Consider the following 25,987-nt stretch of genomic DNA (forward strand, 5'->3'; position numbering starts at 1 on the left):
TCTGTGCCTACATCGTATATGCTTTCTGACCAATATCGTTCCTTCTCGGCGACTTTGAAATTTGAATCTTTGCGCGAAGTAAATGTAACCCTCATGCTTATGCATCAAAGCAATACTAGGACAAGTACATCATTCGTCATCATCAAACTTTGAAGACATCCTTGATCTTTCTTTCTACACACAAACATAAGAATAGATTTTTTATTTGCTCAATCGGAATGAATGCACAAAAGGTTCGTGCTCTCTCTAGCCACCTTTGAGAACACATGAACAAATTTTAAAAGAGACAACCCTATACGACACAATCCAAACCATGAACCATGAAAGGAAGAAACAAAATCTTCATGATCTCAATCCAAACTTCATATTATGCATTGCTTTCTTGTAGTTCAATAAGTAGATTCATTACCAACTACAAGAGAATCCCGAGAGCTTAGATAAACGAGTTAGCTATAGAAGTTCAAAATGGAACCAAATTGTTGTAAGGAGGATACCAACTCTCACATGGTTGAAGAGAGAAGCCAAGCATGGATGGACAAAATCATCAACACACTATTGGATATGTGAAGTTTGCAACCTATAAGGTAGGTCCCCTTAGCTAGGATAATGAAAGCTTGTGCCTTTAGTAGTTGATCAAAGTTCTTATCCTCCCTAACAACACCTATCAGAAATGCAAGGTATAGGACCCAACCAACTAGAGGATTCTATATTATATGTCACAACAAGATTCCAAAGCCTTAACCTTGGGATCAAACCTCAAGGTTCCTATGATCTTGAAGAAATTTTAGGGTTATCTAGTCTCTATGAAGGTTGTGTCCTTAGGATGAGTGCGTGTATCGTAAACACAACAATTTTTTGTACTGGGCTCAATGAGAGTGATATTGTATTTTCTCAACTACTAAAGCATAGAAATCATCTTGGGTAAGTTACTCATGAATATATGTGTGCATCATGTGGGTTCAAAATAAGGTATTTTTAAAATACCATTTTTATACATTTTTTACATATAGAAGGGTGTAATATAAAGGGATTATTTACAGATTGAATAGAAAAGGGTTATGTTTTATTTAGAAAAAGTTCATAGATAAGGATATAGGCCTTGAATGCACGTGATGTAGAGGATATGCATATAGTAACTTCCCCAAGGAAATCATTCATTCCCTTGAAACAAAAGAGTTAGGGTTCTAATTTATTTGGGTCCAATGAAGTGTAAACATCTTTAACCTTGATTATAAAAAAACTATTTGAATTATTAGTTTCATCCATCCTTATAAGTTTAGTGTTTGAGTCATAATCTCCTCCTTTCAACCCAATTCAATCATATGATTTTGGTTTCATAAGAAGTTTACACTACTACATGATTTTGAAACATGTTCCTTGGCTATGCCTAAAGAATGGAGCATTGTTATGCTCGTCTAATTCACTAATCAGTTCATTCTTAAGACACCAAATAACATCATTATTTGCCTTTAATAATGACCATGATATTGATGGATATCTAGAGGATCCAACTAGCACCTTTTATTAACTAAATCCTCATCTAGCTTTTCATGTGCCAAATTGCTTAGATTCCCTAGGTCTCAAGTAAGATTTATGAAAAGCATCCATGCCAAAATAATCACAATCAATCATTAGATATAAGATCCCTAACTATACTTTTCTCACAATGACTTACATATAAGATTGCTAACTATACATTTCTCTTACAAGGATAAATGCCTAATATCTTGCCTTAAGTTGAACCATATTTTATTTAACATTAAGATAAGTAGTATATGCTTCTACTTGCATTTTGGAACAACTACCTTAGGACCATGTTTCCTAGGACCATTCTATATTCAACTTTAACCATAAGGGATAGTACCCTAACTTAAACATAATGTATTTGCTACTCTAATGCCTCATTTAGAGTTGGAAAAAAGGACTATTAGGCTAAAGCGTGATATGACATATCCATTTAGTAATATCTTTAGAGAAACAAATTAATGGTGCATAGGAGTTTGTGTCACCTTTCTTCTCACCGCATTCCCACTCTACCTAGAACTAACAATATTCCTCCCTTCCTTTCTCCCCTCCTCTCCCTTACACTCCACTCCTCTCTCTATCTCTTCACCTCTCCTTTTAACCCGCTTCTACTTGATCCACTCTCCCCCTCTCCTTGTCTCTCCACCTTCCTCTATTCCACCTTCCTCTTTACCATTGCCCTACCCTATTTATTCTCTATAATACTTATATAAATCTACATATATGGAAGAAATAGTATATTATGCCATATGTGTCCAAGTGATATTCGAAGTGTTGTGATAGTAGAAAGACTAGCCTTTCTTAATGTTATTGATTTTGATAAAGAATGAAAATTAAACATTATTGGTAGGATTGGACTACATTTGGGACTATAAGGATTTCTTAAGAAGAACGTGTAGATAAGCTAGCTACAAAGAGAAGGTCAGTAGAGGCCTCAGTATACCACTATAGACATAGTGACCCAATTTTAAAAATTAATGTATATTGGGGATCATATGGCGCATATATCAATGAACTTTCAAATGCTAATTGAAAATAACTCAATCCAAAAGTTACCCTAGTTGGATCATTCTTTTCATGCCATCAAGCTCGGGAGTTAACTACATGAATATGCTTTAATTTCCTATTTTTTGGTTTGTTGGTTTACTCGTTCCTCGCTAATAATATCATTATAGAATGTATCTACATTTAAGTTATGTTTTTGAAGGCTTTTATCGAGCATCATGATGTAATCATATAATGTACTTATAGAGAGAGAGAGAGAGAGAGAGAATAGATAGGAAAATTAGAGAGACTAAGGGACATAGAGATGAAGAGATAGGGAAAGAGCAAGAGTAGAGATACTAAAGAGAGCTATTAGAGGGAGAGGGACAGAGAAAAGTGGGTAGAGTGCACATGAGAGAGAGAGTGAGTGAGAGAGTGTGTGTGTCGGTGTGTGGAGAGAGAGACAGAGAATGGAATGAGAGAGAGAGAGAGAGAGGAGAGAATGAAAGACAAGGAGAGACGATAGGGTGATATATATAGATAGTAATATGATCATGTACATAACTTAAGTGCTATTATTATTATTATTTTCTTCTGTACGTTTTTTTGTCTTAAATTTTTTTAAATCATAATGTTTTTTTTCTAATTATTGTCTATTTAAGTATTAATGTTTTTCATCCTATTTGCACATATAAATTTATGATTCAAGTCTTGATATAAAAAGATATTTCGGATATGAGAGAGAGAGAGAGAGAGAGAGAGAGAGAACAAGAAGAGAAGAAGGAAAAGAGAGAGAGAAAGAGAGAAAGTTGGGGAGAGAAGGGAGAGAATAAGTATGTTCTTATATTGATAGTTGGAGTATCATATACATATAGGTGGAGGCTCATACGATAGCTTATATTGTCATAGAGAGCAATAGTAGTTTATGAAAGACTTTGTTATATTTTGAAAAAGTATTTAAAAGGCATCATTTTAACAAAGTTTAGCGTGTGCACATGCGCGCGCGCGCACACACACACACACACAAGCAGATCTAAATTTGTTAGACAACACGGAGGAGCTATTCATTAAATGTATATAATATTATGCATAGTAGTAACATAATACTTTTAAAAGTGAAATATGCAAAAGGTCTACTCCAAATCTAAAAATAATATAATGCTATAAGAGTTCTCTAAATATGGTATATAATAGTCAATGTTGTGTGAGCTTTCCTGGCACACCTAGACCTTGTTGGCAATTAGCATAGGGCATCGTGATCCCCTTATGAAGATGTATAACTGATACATGGTGTGAGAGGAGAAATTATCTTCATGTGTATTCTTGTCAAAGACTTCACATTTTATAACAAAGTGGTGCAATCCACCTCTTTGATCTTTTTCTCTAAACTACTGAGTTTCTTACTAGAATTATTAGTGAGGACTACTAATACTAGCAATATAAACACTATAGCCAACAAAGATACCATTTAGAGTATCCAAGTCCATCCTTACTATTTTTTCATTTTTTCATTTTTTAATCAGTGGAATTATTCATGAAATTCAAAGAGTGACATCATTTCATTAATGTCATGTTTCATGCTTCTTAGAGCCTAAAGCTTATTTTGTTAAAAAACTTAAGGAGACAAACACATGTTATTTTTCTTTACAAGATCAACATTGACTTAACATGTCTTGCAATGATATCTATAAGGATGGATAAAAAATCATCACATGGAGTTATATGTGATTACTTTTGTATGACTTGTAGGCCAAATATAGAGGAAAAGTATAGTGCTTATGCAACCACTTTTTCTTTAGTGTCAAAATTGTAGAGGTCAAGGATGCGCAAAAGAACAATCGATTGAGTGATACAAGCTTGTTACATGATTAATATGAGCATTTAAGAACTATCCAAAACCTTTATTTTACCATCCCAATCTCTATGTAACAAATAGAAACTAGTAAAGTTGAGGCTTTTAGGTATATGATAGAGGAAGTAGGAGGAGGGCAAATAAGAAAAAGTATAAAACAAGTCCAGAAGGAGACACTTGCAAAGGACATTATCCCAATGTTTTTATAACATTTGAATTTGTTTATCCCTAGTAACTTTCAAAAATACTATTAGGACTCTCAATTTAAAGAACACTTGAAGAATGGACCGAGTGATTTAGAGATGTATATTGTGACTTTACAGAGCATTATGCCTTCAAGTTGCAAAAGGAAATGTAGTCCACGTGTTTATATAGTGAGTAATGTACAATTTCGGTAAATTTTCCCATTAGATGGAGGATGCATTAGAAAAAACTTAGACTCAAGTTTTGGGTTCCTATAAGAAATTCCATCTCAATATAACTCTAATTCAAAAAATAAAAATACTAAGAATTAATTTTAGTCTTATAAATTTATCTTCTTTTTCTAAAAATATAAAACCTAACATGAAGCTGTTAACTTGTGATTACCCTTAGTTAATAAAAGTCTCAAGGTTAAAATTGCAAATGCATTAGCTAATACTCAAAACTTTATAGCTCATATCGAGATTTATTTTGATTAGTGGCATATTCTCTTTTTACCAAAAGTTGAGGAAAATAACTACAAAAAGGCTCAAGTTGTGTTTTGACACATTACATTTTGAAATTTTCTCATTTGATGTATCCTCATTTATTGTAAGCAACTTTAGAAACTACACAAAAGCTTGAGAAGGCTAAGGCAAAATCTATTGGAAACTGCGAGGAAGACGAGAGACGAAAGGAAGAGAGAGGAGAAGAGAGACATGAGACACCGAAAGTGGAACCCCAGAAGTGTATCAACTGAGCACACATGATAGGAATATATAGAGGGGACCTGGGGTGCTATATATAGACGACGCTATATATAGACAGACTATATATAGCTAACACTATATATAGACAAACTATATATAGCTAACAAAATCAACATCATAGATGACCAAATAATCATCAAATAGATATATGAGAGATGCATATCACCCTTGTGTCGAGCTTGATCACAAGTACGTTATGTAAGAAAAATAAACCCTATGTTATGTCTTTTGTGACCAAAGAGAAGTGTAAATTGCAAGAACATATTAAGGCAAGTACATAGGAAGGTAGATTTTTGGACTAAGGAAAATTTTGTCCAAAAGATCTGCTTTACAAGTTTACATCTTTGTTTTAGGATGTAGCATCCTTGATTAACATTGTTGGAAATTGTTATAATGCTTTGTTAACATATAAAAAATACTACTTCAATGCAATTAGCAAGAATGTGTACAAGTTAGAAAGAGATTTCTTAGAGATGGACAATATCTATTTGAGGCTAAAAGTAAAGTAGTACAACAAAAAATATTATAGAATAGGGAGACTATTTTGGGGCATGAGAAAAAAGAAATTAATTAAGGCACACACTCAATGAATTACTCAATGTTTCTCTATATCAAAAAGTATACTTGTATTATTTTATGCTAGCTAAACACTTGGATTTTGAGTGCAAAGATATCCTACATTCCAATAAACAAGTGGATTAAAATTTGGATGCATTAGTTGCATACATCAAAATGCTTATGAATAAGAAATCCACTAAAGCAATCCTTAAGGATTAGAAATATTGGAAGATGAAAGGAAATCAACTCAACCCAAGTGATAAGTATGCTATTTTGTATTAGACATCTATATGTATCATAGGATAGACTCTTTACAAATATCTTCAATCAAAGATTTAAAAATCTAGGATTCATGGGTCAATATTGCCAAATCTCCATCACTCCAAAGAATAAAAAATGAAGTGAATAAAGAAGTTTTACTAGTCTTAGAAGTTTCATTCCATATTAGAGATAAATACTATGGAGCAATAAGACAGGTAATCTATAGCAAAATAATAACTAATAAATCCATTGTTGTATACTAGAAGCTATACACTATGGAGCAATAAAGAGAGGTGGTATAGAGCAAAATATCAACTAACAAAATCATTGTTGTATACTAGAAGCTATAAAATAACAACATAACTAATTATAGCAAGATTCTTATAAAAATCTATATGCTATCCTAATAAGTATATCTTGAAAAAAAACATCTAATTTTCATTGGAAGCAACAAACTCCTCACTATCATATGATTTTATATCCATAATATGAGGGCAGATGAGAGCCCATAGCTCCATGCATTTAGGGGTTTGTAAAGATGGCATGACAAGATAGATTGTGGGAGATTTTGAGTGGCTGTAGAGCCTTGAGTTAGTGGTTTAGTCACAAGTGTTGAGGTTGTACTCAAGGGAAGAAGGGATAGTCAAGTAAGTTCATGGTGATCAAGAGTCTAAGGACATGTGACCTCATATAGGGAGTAAGTGGGAGACTTGTAAGATGTTCTTGCATAGTAGGAAAAGGAGGAAAAAAAAGAGGAAAGGGAAAACATTCAACATTATTATTTTTAAATGTAAACAGGTATGGAGGGGGCAGCATCATTCATGAGAGAAAGAGGGCAAGAAACTCATGCAAGTTGATATCTCTAACAAGAGGGAAGGTTGAACTCTTGGACACTGAGGATATTGTGTTGGGCATCAAAAAAGGGTTCTTGTGGCTTACTTGAGCTATGAGAAGCATGTCAAAATAGGCTAATCAAGCTAAGTACTATTGTCTTGAGTTTCTTGTTGAATATTTGGTTACAAGGATCAATATTTGAAGGATTTTCTTTGCTTAGTGTTAGGGCTCAGATTCCACCATATATTTGTTATTTTATACCTTAGCATTTTTGTGCATGTAGGGTTGAAGGTTCAGCCTATGTAAAGCAGCCTTTATCTTTCATGTCAGGTTTCACCTGAAATATAGGCGCATGTCCTAGTGATCAAGTAGTTGTGTCTTTTAAAACCCTATATAGTGCAAAAATGTGGATATGTCAAGATAGCACCAAATTCTTATCGTTGATGTCTGATTCTGATAATATATGCTTGTTTCATGAATACTGGTGCAGTCTACTTCAAGTTATTTAATTAGGAATGAATGTGATGGTGTAAATCTGAGTGGTATCTTTCAAAGACAATAATTTTGTGCTAATGAATATGATATGTATCTCGTGTCTATGTGTTTCTCCTAAATATTAGGTGTGTTTAATGGTTGTGAATTCGTTCATGAAGTTTCCTACAGCAATAGGATTGTTTTGGCAAACCTCTGTGTCCTATGTTTGTGTTATGTCTCTGCGGAGGCATAACACTTTGGCAATCCTACTGGTTTCGTGGGCAAAATTCTCATGATTTAGGCATCAGGTCTAGAACCAAATTTTTCATAACAAAAGTTTCAAGACCTTTCAAGATTTCAAGGCGTTTTTGCATTTTCATTCATTTTTTTGCACTTCTATAAGTAGCAGGTATTAGGATATTCCTGCATGAGAAATACCTTGCAACCAAATTGTTTGAAGGAGAATATCTTGACGTTCTTGTTCTTGAAGAATTCAATCTCTTCAAAAGTTCTCAATGCTGCAGATTCAAAGTAGATTATTGAAGTTTTATCTTTCTTCTTGAAGATCTTATTTTCAATTCAGGCTGAAATTTTAGATCTGTGATTATTTTGGGAGTTTCAAGATGGAGTCATCATATCAAGATGCAAGGATGATATATTCATAGAGAAAGAAGGTTATGAAGTTCAAAGATGGGAAATACTGATTTGCAATTTTTAGCACAACATATTCTTATGAACAATCATGCTCTCTACCTAAATGGGCTATAATATTCATGACAATGCATGCCTACAGCCAATTATGATGTCTACTCTAAGTATAAATGGCATTCTCAAAATTATATGCAGTTTATCGTTGTTCTTTTATTCAAAAAGTGGTATGCCTTATTATGGATATTTCAAGAGTCCTCAGACTCAGACTTACTAATGCAAGAATGGAGAAATCTCAAGATGTCTTAAATTTTTGGGTATAACCAAAATTGCATGAAGTTTTAGGCTGATAACCTGAATTGCAATAATTTTTAGGTTGATTACTTGAATTGCAGGAGTTTCGGGTATAACCTAAATTGCAACAGTGTCAAAGGGCTATAAAAATGATAGGTATAACCTGAGTTACAGCAAATATTGGAGATAACTTGACAAACTTGAGAAGTCTTGTCAATAAAGGAGTTTTCAGGAATTTTCAAGAAGTACCTATAAAGGAGTATTTCAGGCAACCTGAACTGCTAGAATTGTAGAAGTACCCTGAGTATTATAGGCTGAAGGCCTATTACTTCATCATTGCAAAAGGAGTTTGGATCAAAGAAAAGTGGATTCTTTTTCAAACTTTAGATATGCTTCATTATGGGTAAATCCAAGAAGAAGGAAAATAGATGCAAAGTCTACTTTGAGCATGGACATAGTTCCAAATGTTATCTATATGTTCATGAGTCTTGTGAAAGAGGGATTCCTATGGAGCCCCAAGAGAGACACCAAGGAAATGGGGATTCTACTGCAAGAAAATCTATCTTGTAACATCAACAAGCTTTTATTTCATTTTTTTTATGACCAAAACAAAGAAAACAACAATTCTTCATGCAGCATCATAGTAGATATCTCCCACGGATTTGATAGAATCAATCATAATATTCAATATCTTCATAAAATCTATCAATAGAACAAGGAACAAAATAATACACCATTTTTGAATGAAAATCAATCACATATTATTCATCTTCAATGTCTTCATAGTTTTCTCTCTCAATCTCTCAAGAAAGGTACATAGTTTTCATAGAATTGGCTCTCTCTCTCTCTCTCTCTCTCTCTCTCTCTCTCTCTCTCTCTCTCTCTCTCTCTCTCTCTCTCTCTCTCTCTCTCTCTCTCTATCTATCTATCTATCTATCTATACTCAAGAATGGCACTCAATTCTCCTCTCTTTGTCATGGATATACCTCCCAAGAGGTATGTCTATGTCGAAAAGGCACCAGAGCCACTATAGTAACTCTTCATATCTCACTTCTGTCTCTGTCACTCCAGACTTCTCTTCAATCTTCAGCAACTGCTTCTTCTATTTTTTTTAGCTCTTTTGAATTTAGATTCATCATTTCCAAAAGTTAGAAAACTTTTTCAAAGTCGCACATACATTCTACATAACACTTACAGAAGATCCATTGAACAGAAGAGGAACATGACAGAGCAGAGACAGAACAGAGACAGAGGCTCTACAGAAGATTTACAGAGGGTTATAGAATGTCATCAGAGAACATCAAATCCTCATAACTCATACTAAAACCATTCCCAACTATCAAAAACTATCCAATAATCTTTCAAAATGTTTCAATCTTCATCAATCATCAATCCATGCTTCATACAGAAGAAAATCAGAACAAAACAGAAGCTATACAGAAGATATCAGAACCAATTAGAACCTTAGTAAAACCTATTAGAACATCACAAAGCTTTATATTTCTACTAAGAATCATCATGAACTTCCAAACATAATCAATATCATCCAAAACACTCTCAAACACTTCCATTAACAACCATACATCACTCAATATCCATCAAAAATCAACCATGCAGACCTCAAAAACAACAAAAATCAATCAAAATTTTAGTATTTTTCCACTCTCAACATATCCCCACACTTAGAAAAGAAGCGTTGTTGAAGGGTTTTTTAAAACAAAGTCACGTCCACAGCCTTGATGAATTTCAAGATAGAAGATCAATCAAGCGAATAAGCAAGATGAGAAAATGATGCTAAGACTCTGTTTTATTTCTGCCAATAACTAATACAAGGTACAAGAAGAAGAAACCCGAGCGGCTTCTGGGATTAGGCCACCCATAAACTCCTTTTCCAACTCAATGCTTTTGAAATCCCAGCATAATCTCTGCGTTATACAAATTTCCCTCCCCCCAGCCAAACAGCCTGAAGGACATGCCATGACTTCAACAAATTGGTATTCGCACTTCCCTGCTTTCAGCTTCCAGACAAGGTTCTGAATATTGCGGAAACCATAGCAACATGCAAAGCGTAGCACCACCTCTCCATCAACCTCCAAAGTTAACTCCCTGAAGTCAGAATTTCGTAATGTCCTGAAGTTCGAAGGGCCAGATAGCTCCTTCCCAAACAAAACACGAGCTGCGTAGCAGAAAATGCACTCAGCATAGCCTCCAGATCCTCCTCTTGCACCATATAAGTATCCATATTCGTCCACATTAGTAAGCCTTTTGTTGCATTCCACTCTGTCTGTCTAAATAGTGACTTGAACTCTGTAGATTTCCGAGTTGCATTCGGACGACCTACTTTGATGCTTTTCTGGTGCGCAGATCGGTCGCAGATAGCTCACGTAGTGAATCCCTGAAGGTCCCCAAGAACAATGAACTCTACCTTTTTGCACAAAAAACAATGTAAAAGCATGCACGACAAGAGGCAAGAGACAAATTGGGTTCAATCTCCCCCATGCCTTGTGTGAGCGCTTCACAAAGCATGTATTTAATGTATATTTCCCATCTTCATGCTCAATAATAGCCCAATTTACAAAAATATGACAAGCTTTTAGCTTTTGAGTTTGCTTTCTACAAAAATAGGAAAATAAAGCTAATGGACGGTGCCCATAGAGTCTGGCACGCCCAATCTCAATGTCCAAATAGAAATAACATATCTGGGCGCATAAGCGCATACAAAATAATAATCAATAATCAATGTCTCTATAGACATAACAAAATATAGGCGTGGCGCCTATCAAAATATAGTCCAAAGGTCGAATACTCGCTAAACTCCAATGCTTTCCTCCGCCACTGCTGCTATCTCTACACATCAACTGAAGCATTCACAATCGTTAGTAAAATAATACAATTAAACCGACAAAAGTGAATACCTAGCAGTCTTCAGCTACATAAATAAATCAACTGGTTAGAAATAAATCCTAACCTTAATTTATTACGAGTGCGCACTCTAAACTCATAAACGTTTATTAATTTAATATGCATTTTGCGGAATCACCCGCTATGGAATCACCCATGTACACACTAAATTAATGAAACGCCCGAAAAGGACAGGCGTCCCCATCAACTTCTCGCACAAAGAATCCTCTTTGTGTATGAGCCCCGGTCATCTAAGTTTACGGAATCCACCGTAAAACCTCACGGAATCCACCGTGGCACGGAATCCACCGTGGAATATGCCTCTAATGCTTTGCTGGTCAGTCTTTATCATGAATTCTGAACCCATTAAATAATGCTTCCATTGTTTTAATGCTTGTACAACTTCTAATAGTTCTTTGTCATAAGTGGAATATTTGAGCTCAGAGGGTTTCAGTTTAGAACTAGAATATGCTATTGGATGGTTGTCTTGCATTAATACGGCTCCTATTCCTGATCCGCTAGCATCGGTCACAACTAGAAAGAATGGTCTGTTAAAGTCAGGCAATTGTAGAACAGGGGTATTAGTTAATGCACGTTTAAGTAAATCAAAGGATTTCTGCTGAGTTTCAGTCCATTGATAAACAATTCCTTTCTTAAGAAGTTTGGTCAATGGTAAAGCAAGTAATGAGAAATTACGTACAAACTTCCTATAGAAACTAGCAACACCAAGGAATGAGCGTAATTCATGTACATTTTTAGAAATAGGCCAATGTAATATTGCATGAATATTCTTAGGATCAACTTTAATTCCTTCTTTTGATACAATATGACCTAAATATTCTATTTCCGTCTTAAAGAATTCACTCTTTTCAGGATTTACAAACAATTGATTTTCTTTCAGTAATTGAAAAACTAACGATAAATGCTCATAATGCTCTTTTTCAGTTTGACTGAACACTAAAATATCATCAAAGAAAACAATCACACAATACTGATATTTCAAGAAGATACGGTTCATCATTCTACTGAAAGTAGCAGGTGCATTAGTTAATCCGAATGGCATGACTAAGAATTCGTAATGGCCAAACTGTGTCCTGAATGCAGTCTTAAATATGTCGGATCTATCTAGCCTCACCTGATGATATCCAGACTTAAGGTCAATTTTACTAAATATAGAAGATCCTTGCAGTTTATCCATAAGGTCATCAACTCTAGGTATAGGATACCTATTCTTTACAGTGATCTTATTTAATGCTCGGTAGTCAATACACATACGATAAGTATTATTCTTTTTCTTGACTAAGAGCACAGGTGCACCGAATGGGGAACTGCTAGGTCGAATTAGGCCTCTATTTAGTAATTCTTCAACTTGAGTCTGGATTTCCTTTTGCTCTATTTGATTGTGCCTATATGGTGCTTTGCAAGGTGGTTGTGTGCCAGGTATTAGATCAATCTTATGGTCTTCTGGACGTGAAGGTGGTAAACCTGGTGGTAGGTCTTCTGCAAAACAGTCCTTAAAATATGCAAGAAATTCCTTATGCCTAGGGTGCATATGATTTTCCTTTGCGTGCAATTCATTCACCCAAATGAGATATGATTTAGTATTCTTGCGTAGTACACGTTTTGCTTGAGTATGCGAAAGCAATGGAAAAATATGAGATCCATGCATACCATATAATGTAATAGATTTTCCTTGAAAATTATTATTCATTGTGTGCGTGAAATAATCTATATTTGGATTATGTTGGTGTCTCCATGGCATTCCTAAAATAATGTCACTTGACTGTAATGGGACAACTAAGAAATTTCTTCTTTCAATGTATGGACCAATTTGAATTTCTAAATCTTGTACTTCTTGTGTGCCATTGTACCTAGTGCCTAAAAATGCAGCTTTTATGCGATAATGCGTAGGTACAGTATGCAATTTTAATTCCTTTACGAATTTTGCTGAAATAAAGTCATTGGTACTACCGTCATCATGTAATATAGTTCTTTCTTTTCCATGCACCATACATTTCATAGTCAACAATGAATGTGGAGTAGGCATACCTGGTAAAGTGTCGGAAGTAGTAGTAGGATCATCCTCATCTTCAGTGAAATCTGGCATATCCTCATGCTCGTCTTCGTCCATAGCTCCAAGGTAGTTGATATGTGCTGGTGGCTTCTTTGAATGACAATTTGCTGCAAGATGTCCTGGCTGGTGACACTTGTAGCATACTATTGGCTTGGCTTTGGTCACATTATTTGCAATGGCTGGAAGTCTGGGTACATTTGGATTTTCTTGTGGAGTAGGCTTAGGATTTGGATTGACAGTGGATGGTAATGCAAGTGGTTTAGGCCAATTCTTGCGGAAAGATGGTGATGAGAAACGACCTGGATTAAACCTTCTAAAATTGGAATTGAATTGTTTAGATCCATAATTACCGTTGGCTTGGAATTGTTGTGGTCGTCTGTCTCTTCCGCGTAACTTATCTTCAGTGTCGTGAGCTAAGGAGATGGCGTCTTCAAGGGTAGCAGGCTTGAACATGTTCACTTCAGCGTAGTAATGTCCAAGAAGTCCAGACATATACTTTCGCTTATGTGTCGTCTCTGGTACGTCTTCAAGCATGCGTAGCTGTAGGAGTGCATTCCAAAAACGCTCTGTATATTGTGGAATAGGCTCACGATCTCGCTGTTAGTAAATCCCATTGCTTGATAGCCTTCTCATGAAATTGCGGTGGAAGAAAATTTTGCATGAACTTCTTCTTGAAATCTTCCCAAGTAGCAGGACATTCTACGCTCTTGCGGACTACAGTCCACCAAAGTGATGCTCTGTCTATCAGATGATTAGTAACACACTTGATTTTATCTTTTTCGGGATAAGTTTCCTCATGGAAATAGTCATCAAACTGGCTAATGAATGATAAAACAGTCTTTCCTTCTCTTATGCCATTGAAAGTGCGAAACTTGAAACTTCATTTACTTATCTTGGATTCCTTGCGAATGGTTTGTGCTTCAAGAGTGGCGTCGATGGTACGTCGAATCAAATCTTCAGCTTGAGGTTCTTCTTTATCGGTGGACGCTCTTTGTAGTTTTGTCAATTGCGCTTGCAATGCTTGGCTAGCTCTTCGCTCTTCTTCCAATTGTAGCATGATTAGATCCAGCTTTTGTTCCATGGTAGGCTCAGGTAAGTCGTCTTCAGCCATAGGATCATCCATATGTGGGGTAGTCATCCTGTAAAACTCAACAAACCTTTCTCTCTCAAAATCAGGTTAGCGGGATGAGCGTAGCTCAAATTTGGGGTTACAAGGCTATGTATTTTTTTTTGTATTTCTTTATATATTTTCTGAAAATCTGCAATATTTTTTGTATCCGTTTGCTGAAAGTACTTCAACAAACTTGTAGATAGGTAGAACAGCTTGCTGCGAACAACTTTCTAGTTCAGAGTTTTTGCATACGAACAAGTCTTCTAGGAGTTTTAAGCACTAGTCAGTTCTGATTTAGTCTGACTTGCAAAGTTGCAGACTTAGCAGACTTGCAGAGTTGTTGACTTGCTGAACTTAGGCCGACTTGCAGAACTTGCAGAACTTGATTCCACCTGACTTGTAGAACTTGACTTTGGCAGTGCAGGACCTGGAGTTTGCCGACTTATCTGTCTTATCAGACTTGCAAGGAGCTTAATGACTTAAGCTTAAATGATTAAGCTTAAGCTTAATAAGCTTAAAGAAGGGCGGCGTCTGATTTCATGAGGGGGGGGTCCGTTTTTTTCGCCGCGCGAAAAATTCGGACCTCCTCTGAGGCCACGATGAAAAAAAATAAGAAGCTTTTAAGCTTCTTAAGCTTCTTCTAAGCTTAGAGCTTTATCTTATGAGAATTAATGGATGAAACTTTTGTTTTCTCACTGTTTGTTGACGACTTGTTGAAGGAGATGGATGCGTGGTCCTCCGCCTGCAAAGCCTGGTCCTTCGCGATCTGACAGTGGAAACAGGGATTCTTGATCGCCAGAAGTCTGCCTGTATTGACGGTTCGCGACGAGATTGACTGTAGAGCCCGTTTGTTCCTGGAGCTCCGCCTTCGCCCAAGATTGGTAGCGATTGGAAGCTCTTGATCTCTGCTCCGCTCTGATACCACTGGTGCACAGATCGGTCGCAGATAGCTCACGTAGTGAATCCCTGAAGGTCCCCAAGAACAATGAACTCTACCTTTTTACACAAAAAACAATGTAAAAGCATGCACGACAAGAGGCAAGAGACAAATTGGGTTCAATCTCCCCCATGCCTTGTGTGAGTGCTTCACAAAGCATGTATTTAATGTATATTTCCCATATTCATGCTCAATAATAGCCCAATTTACAAAAATATGACAAGCTTTTAGCTTTTGAGTTTGCTTTCTACAAAAATAGGAAAATAAAGCTAATGGACGGTGCCCATAGAGTCTGGCACGCCCAATCTCAATGTCCAAATAGAAATAACATATCCGGGCGCATAAACGCATACAAAATAATAATCAATAATCAATGTCTCTATAGACATTACAAAATATAGGCGTGGCGCCTATCAAAATATAGTCCAAAGGTCGAATACTCGCTAAACTCCAATGCTTTCCTCCGCCACTGCTGCTATCTCTACACATCAACTGAAGCATTCACAATCGTTAGTAAAATAATACAATTAAACCGACAAAAGTGAATACCTAGCAGTCTTCAGCTACATAAATAAATCAACTGGTTAGAAATAAATCCTAACCTTAATTTATTACGAGTGTGCACTCTAAACTCATAAACGTTTATTAATTTAATATGCATTTTGCGGAATCACCCGCTATGGAATCACCCATGTACACACTAAATTAATGAAACGCCCGAAAAGGACAGGCGTCCCCATCAACTTCTCGCACACAGAATCCTCTTTGTGTATGAGCCCCGGTCATCTAAGTTTACGGAATCCACCGTTGTCGTATTGCTGCGCATTCGAGGTGTGAAAACCACCCAAAAATTGTGTGTGTGATTTGATACTTTGTATATACTCAGTTGTTGTGTTTACATTTATTTTTTGCGCATGAGTGAACATGATGAGATGCTTTCAGCCTATGTTGATACATGTTGCTGCAAAAAGGTTTGGAATCATTGCTTGCCAAAATCCATTAGCACTATTGCTCGTAGACTCAGCAAAGGGGAGCCATTGACTGTAGGACGGATTCACGGTTTGAGCTCAATGACTGAGGCTGCTCCATCATGTGGTTTTGGGTTTTCTACAGAGCAAAAGAGGATGGCCCTGTCCTCCTGGGTTTGTGGCATCCATGGGAGCACAGTGGCCATGGCCATGGGCACACATAGGTGTACGCACATGTGACTATACACATATCGGAGGAGAAGGAAGAAGCTAAGGCTTATCATTGAATTTGAAGAACAGATGAGATGCGGACCATTGAAGGTGAAGAACTGATGAGTTGTGGTTTAACGCTGATCCTTGAATGTGAAGAATAGGTGATTTTCAAACTACAATTGTTGGAGATATGCAGTGTAGTCAAGAGCTTTTGTATAAGCTAAAACTTCTGCAAGCTCTAGAATAGATAATTTGAATTTGAACCAAAAATAATGTCATGTGAGCTATCGTGGGCAAAGGAGGGATATTTTTAAAAGAGCTAAAGAGGGAGGGAAAAAAGGAGGCATATGTGACAGAAAAAGAGGAAGGAGCTGAAAGAGGGGAGGGGGGACTTCTTGGGAATCCCTCAATGACAGGGAGAAGCAAATTCGTTCGATTGAAGAATCATTCAGAATCGCAAAACAACGGCCTGTGCATCAAACCAAACCAGGATTGGAACCGGTCGAAATATTTCCGTTACTACCTGACTTTGAACGGTGGGGAAGCAAGCTTACTCACACAATTTTTGATGGAGAACCTACAGCAGATTCTGAAATGCACAGCAAGTTAGATCAATCTGTCCGTGATGAGCTGGAGGCACTAACTATCTTAAAGAGCTATGTACTATCAGAATCAGAAGCAGGAAAGCAGGAGAGAATTAAGGGGATAAGGCGGAATTTTTCAGAGCATATTAGAAAGGGAAGAGATGCCGAAACGCGAATCATCATCATCATGAATCACCAAAGAGATAATGAACCAGGAGAGTAGGAACTGTTTGAATCACAGACAAGGAGAATCTGATCAAAACTGCAACGCCTTCAAGTTTCCCATTGCACAGAGTAGCCACGCTTGATAATGAGCTATGGCGAGACAAGCTGGAGTACTACCATGCCGTCTTGTTGCAAGTGATAAGATCAGTCTCAGATGTAATGTCACTCTCGTCGTGATTTTCACGACTACATCATGGCCCTGGGAAAGGACAATTGGCAATATATATTGAAGGGATGCAGTCGTCTACCTGACTGATTACGACTTTGCAGGAGTAGCAGTGTGTCTCGGGGGTGTGCATGTTTTGAAGATGGCGACTGAGACAGGCATAAACATGATGCTATGCGGTTGATAATCTGATTCTGGAGGGAGCGATACTGCACTCATCACCGCCCATGCAAATTGCTAATGACTGGGAGCTTTCTTGATGACTCAAATCGAAATGAAAAACAATTAAAAACTGATATCTGATAGAGTCCTCTTGCTGCTGTGTCTAAACTTCCATATCTGTCTACCTTCAAATTCTCCTCAGCAAGTGACCTGCTTCTGGAGCTAGTATCTATCTCAGGAAAACACAAGAACATACACAGAGAAATCAAGACAATGACTATACCTAGCAAGCGTAAACAGCATGAACACTTGTTACATTGAAGAAGACATCTGAGGACTGATATTCCTTGCGAGGTCTACGAACAATTTTTGCTACAGGGATCTTGGAATGTTGCAAGGCGAGGATCACCAGTGAACAGATTGAAAGCAACACCACATCACTGCTATTCTAAATGTAACAGAAACATGTGGAAGCATTGATTTTGATGATCTCTTGGAGCACCATAAAAAATGATGTTCAGCAATCTGAAGAGAAATCCAAATCTGTCTTCATTGATTGAGTCTTAGCATATCTGAATGACAAAGAATACTTTCATAAACACTTTTTCTTTGGATATCTATACTCTTGCTAAAATTGGGAATTGAATAGGTTGTTTCCTTTCTTTCTTCATGCAAAGCTTTGTATCTATGATAATGAAGACAGTAAAACAGTCTATGATTGAGGAAACAGATTTGTGACCTTATGAGGACGTTTATGATAAACACGAAGGATTGAATTCGTAAGAGATCATTGACAATTCAGAGATTGATCCATCGAACCACTATAGATAAAACTTGTGGAAAAAGCAACTCTCATTTTGTTCTTATAGACTTTATTGAAGCAACTATGGAGCTGAACAAGAGGGTGGAATTCCTTTTAAATGCTCAAAAGAATGCAGGGTGTCCTGAAATTATAACAGATTTTACTTCATTCTTCTTGCTGGATCTTCTAGCCTGAAATTATCAAGGACTTCTGAAGTTGCGACATTGCTTTCCAAACCCTTCGACATCTTTGGTGAACCCGACGTGAAAGTGTCGCAGAAATTTCAGGATGGGAGATACTTCAGCATCTATTTCAGCTTCTTCTACAACTCCAGCTGCGTCTACTTCAGCTCCATCAATGACTGCTGCGTCAAGTACTTCAACGGAGGATCTAAAACAGATTTTGCAGAATATGTCCATGTATATGGAGCTCCAAAATCAGCAAACACAATTGTATATGCAGTAGCAACAACAATTGCATCAACAACAGTTGTCTCAGCAAAGGCAACTCTATTCGGAGCAGGAGAATGCAAACAGTGCGACTAAGGCTATTGAAGCAGTTGAGAGTGAGAAGAAGCTATTTGATGGGCGTAATGTTTCAGCATATTTGAAGACATATGAGATCAAGATGGGGTTTTTTGGAGTTCCTGTTGGACTTATGAGTAAGTACTTCCTTCGTCTTGTCACACCTGCTTTGAGGACAAAGGTGACTGATCTTTTTATTCAAAATACACATTGGCAAGATTTTAAGAAGGCTCTAAAAGAAGAATACTTCCTTGAGGAATTTGGTATGGCTACTCGGCGGTCATTCCGAGAGTGGGTCTACATGCCAAACAAGGGTCTTGCTGCTTCGGAGTTGATTCGAGAATTCGAAGAGAGGTATAGTCAGCTTGATGCTATTGAACAAAGAGCATTGGATGTTGAAAAAGTTGAACTTTTCTTGCAAGCTGCAGATCCTGCTCTTCAAGAAGAATTGGGTGAGCTTCTTGAAGATCGTACGAAGCCTATGGGTCTTAAAACTGATTGGCAGGATGCTCAGGATGCACTCTCGACTTTGACCAAGAGGAGGATATGGAAGACTTGCCTACAGAATGGTTCCATGACACCTACACCATCATCAGCTCCTATGCCTACTTCTATCCCTGTTATTTCTTCTCCTCCTCAGCCAGTTTCTTGGCCTATGCCAGTGCCTACTGTTTCTACTCCACCTATTCCTCCTGTTCCACGACCGATGCCTACACCTTCTGCTCCAAAACCATCCGCTCCATCGGTGCCTACCTCTCTTGATGACATAATCAAAGGCATCACAGATTTGACACTTGAGTCAGTCAAAGCGGAGTTGGTGGGTAAGTTGAAGGATCAGTTTGCTTCGACTGTGCCTACTACTTCTTCTAGTGCTCCTACTGCACCTAGGAGTGCTCCTAGTGCTCCTAGGAGAGATCGGAGATGTATTTGGTGCGATAGTACAGAGCATCAGCATTGCAGGGATTGTGACTCTTTCCAGGATGCAAGGAGGCAGAATTTGGTATATTGGGGGCAAGATGGTAAGATTTGGTTGACTGAGACAAGAGCTCCACTTGCTACCAACTTTGGTAAAGGTGGAATGAAGAAGTTAGTGGAGGACATGGCTGCGCGTACTTCTTATGTGACAGCTAGAGGTGATGCTTCTGCATATGGAGTACAGATTGAGAAGGGATCAGAGACTCAGTCCGCACTATGGACTTATGCTATGGAGACTGCAAACAAGGGGAAAATTCAGCAAACTGTTTTGACTAGTGCAGGCTCTAGCATCAGATCAGAGACAGGTTGGGACTCGCCTGTTGACAGGTATTCTATTTATGCTTATTTGGCTAAATCTCATGGTGCAGATGTATTTGTTGAGGAGAAGCATAAGAGGGATGAAGAAAATCCAAGTGCAGCTAAGAAGACTAGAGGGGGTGAGTTTGTTACTCCACCTACTGCAGGACCGTCTTCGAGACCAGGGCCAGATCGACAGATGGAGGATGCTCAAAAGAGAGAAAAGAGGCAAGAGCCTAGAGAGAGAAAGCAGCCAGGATTCAGATTGATGTCCGATATTGAGACATCTACAGATATGAAGAAAATCTTTAATGATAAGATACTTGGCAGTGAGGTGACTTTCACTATTTCTGAGATTTTGGGCATCTCAAAAAGAGAGTTTCAGGATCAATTCCAGGAGGTCCTGAAGAGGAAAATACATGCATTGGCTACCACTGATACACAGGGAGTTTTGATTGGAGAGTTGGATGAGGATGATGATGAGGTTATGGTTGATAATGCTTCTGTTTTGCCGCAGGTAGAGAAGAGGGTTCAGCCTATGCATTATGTTGAAATTGATGAGCCTGTTTTGATACCGCGTAGTCACTTTTCGCGGAGCCATTGGGCTAGGGCAACTACAGAGACGATGGTAAAGATTGGAGAGAAACAGGTGCCTTATGTTGCATTGGTTGATCATGGTTCAGAGATTAATCTCATAGTTCGTGGAGTTTATGAGAGTAACAGATGGCCTATGGATGTAGAGCATGGGTGGCGTATGAGAGCCGCCAATAACACTGCAGGTGATTTATATGCTGCTTGCCCTAGTGTCAGGGTTTCTATTGGTGATGTAGAGGAGGATTTTCATTTCTTTGTGCAGGATTCATGCTCTTATCCCATAATTCTTGGTCAGCCATTCATTACAGAGATGCGCATGGAAACAAAGGTCATGGATGATGGATCTGCTTATGCACAGATTCGCAGTAAAGATGGTATGAGAGTAGTTCAGTTTATGACTGTATGTGTGAACCATGTTAGAAACAGGGATACTCTCAGAGATGCACCCTTGCCCACTGTGAGGGATTCGGGTTTTCATTAGGTACCGCCGTTTCGCGAGACGACGGTGGTACAGAGGAGAGGAGATTGGAGTTCTCGCCTCCTGGCAGCAGCAGTGTTTTCTCCTCCGGTTACGTTGGGATTTCAACAAACAGTTCAATGAGTTATCAGAAGACTTCTAGGTTGCCTAGAGCTGCCAGGCAGTATATATGCAGGAAGGAGAAAAATTTGAAAAAAGCTGGAATTTTGGAGGATGATGAGCACATAGATGGGATGTATGACAGTGTGATTTGTGCAGATACAATGACAGAAATGGGAGATATGCTGAAAACTAATATGCTGAATTGTCATGGTAATGTATTAGTGCAGTCCCTGGACATGTTTCATGAAATTGCAGATTTTATGTCACAGATTGAGTCAGAGGCTGAGGTAACTCAGCAAAGAGTGTTGAGTGCTGAAGAAATTCAGCAAACAGAGTTTCCAGCTGGTTATGATCAGCTTTCAGAGAGACAGAGGGCTGAAAACTTTCAGCCAACAGAGTTTACTGCTGAAATATTTCAGCATTCAGAGTTTGGGGCTCTTTCTATGCAGTCCATAGAGCAGAGGGCTGAGAATATTCAGCCATTGGAGTGCAGAATTGCTGATTTACAGCAAGGTTTATGTAATGCAGAAGAGCATAATGAAGCCAGGGTTGACACGAAATACAAAACTGTGGATAAGAAGGTGAAGCCGGTTGCTGTACCGCTTCCATCTGACAGTGATCAGCAAATAAAGAGGGCTCTGCTATGAGAATTCTGCTATAAGACCTGTGTCGCAGAACTCGATTGGATTGCACCTTTGAGCAACAATTGCAGTAAATATTTTGTTGTGGGTTGCAGCTGCCTGTGTGCAGTCACGATGAGGTTCTATACAGGCTTGGTTTGGCAATGACACAATCGCGTTGAGGAGATAGGTTTGATTTGCCGTGTACCAAGTTTGTGTAATGTATCTATGTATCACCAGTAACGTAAAGGTTGTTCTTTGTGTGGACAAGGCAAGAACTGAGGAAAAGGTCTGATGTATGGAGGCTCGTTGACTCTGTAAGAGGGATACATTATGCCATTGATTTCTTCTAGAATGTATTTGTGATTCGTTAATCGTGCTGATGGATCTTTGGTGCTCTAAGAGGCTGTGCCCAAGATACTTTCTTCCACACAGTCTGTCAGTAAAGGTGCATGTAGGGTCAAGCAAGTCTTCAGCTACTATGAGAATTTTGCAGATTGAGAAAGACTAGAATTGGTGTTCTTATTTTGGAAAATCTCTCAGATATATGTTAAATCAACAATCTTTGCAATCAATATGAAGATTTTGGAGTTTACTGCTTCATAGTCTGATCTCGCTTGATTGATCTTCTATCCTGAAATTAGTCAAGGTCCTCTGTGGTCGCGACTTTGCTTTCGAAAACCCTTCGACACCGTAAAACCTCATGGAATCCACCGTGGCACGGAATCCACCGTGGAATATGCCTCCTGGCATCATTTTCCCCCCAAAAGCTTTTCATAGCTAAGCTTTTTCTTAACTTTCACTAAGCATCCAGATTTAATGGCGCAAGCTTTCGCCTCCATCCTATCGCCAAGATTTTCAGCCTGGTTGCTTTTGAGGAGCTTGCAGTTTTCGACGTTTTGTCTTCTTTTCGTCGCAGACAATTTCAATTAGCTTTCAAGCTAATCATAAGCTTTAGCATACAATCATTAGCAATGATAATTTTAAGCTCTTTTCATACTAGGTCCCATTTAAACTGGTTTAGCACTTAACCTCTTTCACATTTGCACTCCATGATCTAGTTATTGTAAGTAGTCTTTCACACCTTAAGAGTTCTCCAAGCACGGTTTTTAATCTCGGCCACACGTAATGTGTCTTGTCTTTGGAATTCGAGTTCTCCTGTGGATTTCTTTATCCTTGGCGGCTTATTTAACACTCCTTGGTAGTTTTATTCAAGCTTCTTGGCATCAGATTTTTCAATATTTTTGGCACGCACACACGCACAAGCATTCATTCACACACATGCAGAGATAAATGCACATAGATAATATTATTTACAATGGAACGAAGTCCCAGCACACAGACGGGTTTGAGATGTTAACTGGAAACACACTTATGGGAAAGCTAGGGTTCATACATACACAAACCCGCAAGCCACATGCAGAACAAAATGCAAACACAACGACTAGGTATACACAAAACACAAATGTCACACACACAAACTTTTTAGTGGATTCCACATCTCGGATGTGCAGCAACACGACATCCACCCCCTTTGATCCTCTGCATCCTCCAGATGGGCCAACTACCCATGATCATTGTCGTCAAGATCCACAAATAGATCAATCCCTTCGTCGTCTATTTCTGGTATATCAGCAAGGTTATCTGACATATCATCTGTCTCTTCTACTAGAGTTTCTTCTCGTTGCTCTTCTCTTGCAAATTCTTCCAATGCATAATCCTCCTCATCTCTTTTCTTGAAAATCTTGATTCTTTTTCCTGCAATGGGCACTCTAAGCACTGTCCCATCCAATTCTGTCAGCTCATATGTTGCATTGTCAAAGACATGTCTGACTATGTACGGCCCAAACCATCTTTTCACCATCTTCCGAAGTGCAGTATCCTGATTTTCAAGGCTGCTATCAAAGACTAATACCCAGTCTCCCTCTTCTATTGCTCTAGGCCGCAAGCGATGCCTGTTGTCAAACCTGTCCTTATTTCTAAGTCTAGCAACCTTCAACCTGTCAATAGCTAGCTGAATATCCTCTGGTCTTCTCTCCAACTGCCAGATCCGAAGAGCTAAGAGATCCTCTCTTGTCAAATCCTCCTGCCAAGGTAAAACTGACCAAGTCAAAGCACAATTCTCAGTCGGCATAACCGGTTTCTAGCCATATGTCAACTCTGCGGGCATATACGGCAGGCCCGTGGTCTCCCCCTCCATTAACGTCATCTCCCTCTTCTACCTCGTCATCTACTCTTTCTCCCTCCACGTCATCCCTACCATCCTACCATCGTCTCCTTTCTTCCCCCCTCATAATCGTCAACTTCTTCTTCTTCCCATCATGATCATCGTCTCCCTCATCTTTCCTCCCCACCACCTGTTGGCGACGATAGGGGGAAAGTAAAAAAGAATTTGGGGGTTTCTATGCCCCGTGGTAGGAGACTATTACATTCTCTCCCCGTTAGAGAACTCGAGATGTCCTCATATGAACTAGGGAAGACAAGCATTAATGGGGCTTAAGGCCTATGGGTTAGGATCCACCATGCGTCCCCTGTACTACTCTTAATGACTCAAGTTGTGCAACTCATATTATTGCAGTTAACCGTAGGTACAAGAGTAGGATTTATCCCCCAATATAAGTTGTATTACATGTTAGAATTTCTAGGATTGCTAATTATCCTGAAAAGGTGTAGTGGGTTCTAGGTCTTCGTCTTCATCTGATTCCTCTATATATTTGAAGACTGCACTTGTGTAGCTTCGTTTTCTTGGAGGCTCAATATCTTCTGGACTTAAGTTAGGGCAGTCTGCTTGGATGTGTCCTAGCTCATTGCAATGGAAGAATTGATAGTAGGGACATCTCCTACGACACGTCTGGCATCTCTTGTCTTGATCTCGGTAATCATCTTTGCTATAATTTTGTGATTTAAGTTCTTGCATGATTGGATTTGCTGGAAGTAATGCATCTTGCAAGTGTATTGGACGCATTGTTTCAAGATGATGGTTCAGAGGAGTGTTCAAGCTATGTCAAAACTTGGATACTTGCTGTGCAATATCCATAGGCAGTGCGTATTTTAGTAGGGTTACAAAGTTTGAGTAGTAGGCTTCCAGGGTTAATTCCAACTGCTTGAGTTTGAAGAATTCATTCATTCTCAAAATCTGGTAAGTTGGCGGAAGGTATCATCCTCATACAACATATTTCAGCTGAGCCCAAGTGAGAACGGCTTTAGAAATACCTTGATCTTTGCACCATTGCTTCCACCATATCCGAGCATGGCAAACTAACTTAATTTCAGCTATCATTGCCTGATTGGTAGAGGTAGTTCCCACAACAGAAAAATAGTCATCTATCGACTCAATCCATATCTCCACGTCGGTTGCAATGTCTATTCCTTTTCCAACAAACTCAAGTGCCTTAATTTTCTTGATAAGAACTTCTCTCGCATGTCCGTATTCATGGGTGCAGAAGGTGCTTCACAATCAAGCCGAACCACTTAAGTTATTTTCTTTAAGATATGTCTACGAACCATATATTAATCAATCACATATCATTACAAAGTTTCACTCTGATACCAATTGTAAAGTGCCCGCCTATCAGCTATCCAGGAACGTTTTTAGCGGTCTTATTATTGTGCGGCATGGTACGGTCTAATGCATCTCGTGTGGAAATAAAAGCAAGCAGTCCTCTAATTTTGGAAATACATTACTTACTATTGGTTTCGCAGTTGGATTGTGGCCGTGATGACCTCACTTGAGGCTTTCATTGCGGGATTGCCATCCCACGTGACATTCTCCGCTTAGGGGCCATTCTCTATCTTCTTCTCCTTTAGACATGATTCCACAAGACTTCAATGCCTTTTACTCAATTAGTAGGGGCCAATTGGGAAGAGAGTTAAGC

Source organism: Lygodium microphyllum, chromosome 22 (assembly GCF_053477565.2).
Source record: "Lygodium microphyllum isolate KBCC chromosome 22, Lygodium_microphyllum_v1.1.10, whole genome shotgun sequence".
NCBI lineage: Eukaryota > Viridiplantae > Streptophyta > Polypodiopsida > Schizaeales > Lygodiaceae > Lygodium > Lygodium microphyllum.